Here is a 940-nt window from a genome sequence, read left to right as displayed (position 1 = left end):
CCTGACATCTTGAAGTGCCATTTCAGCTCCCCTTTGTTAGCTAATGCAGTATGTAAGAGCCTAGTGCAAAACAGGGAGAATGCAAAACATGGAGTGCATAATGTTCTTTTTCCCAGGAAAGAAATTGTAATGTGTAGTGCTTAAGTTCAAGGCCATATCAATACAGTTAAATAATGGATTTCAAAATGTCATTGAACTTTTGATTGCTTGGTCAAGCATATATAGTCTTGTGCTTACAGAGGCTTTTGTGATAGTGATAAATGGCATTATGTTTGTGTGAATGAGTATTTATGTTCCCCATATGTGTCTATATATGCAGCCTCTCCCCTGTGCATGTTACACATGATCAAATGCACGCTTCCTTTCAATTCCAATTCCCTGTTCCATGGCCACCATCTCACACAATGCGCCTCGGGTAACAGCAAACCCCTGCAAGCAAATTATTTGCACTGATAATCCCGCACTCAGCATCTACCTGTTTTGTAACTCCCCACCAGTCACCTGTCTGGCAGCTGTGGAGAGATCTTCTCATGTGCAGATTGAGCACGCTGGATGTTGAACCCCTTTTTGCTCTCCTCTGAAGCGAAATATCATGACATCTGCTCATTATCCAACGGCTTTTCTCTCTTGAACCCCTATGACAGTCTGTCTCGCTCGCGCCCCACCACTCTCTGACATGCGGCTGTCAAGCTTTTTTTCCAAAAGTCTCTCGTTGCCTTTTACCTCTGAAACGTTACGGCTTTGAAACATTAGGGCTCAGACGCACATAACACGATGGCGGTAGTTAATTGCAAAAAATAAAAATAAAACAAAACCAACTTATTGGTAAATGTCTCTGACACATTGACTGAGTGGTTCACATCCCTTTTCACTGCTGCCTCCACAATAACTTACAGTACTTGTGCTTGCTTTTTCCTATTTATTTCCTTATTCCTTTTAT

The sequence above is a fragment of the Gymnoscopelus microlampas genome (assembly GCF_963454915.1).
Source record: "Gymnoscopelus microlampas genome assembly, chromosome: 22".
In the NCBI taxonomy this organism is placed as follows: domain Eukaryota; kingdom Metazoa; phylum Chordata; class Actinopteri; order Myctophiformes; family Myctophidae; genus Gymnoscopelus; species Gymnoscopelus microlampas.
This window is presented reverse-complemented; position numbering follows the sequence as displayed.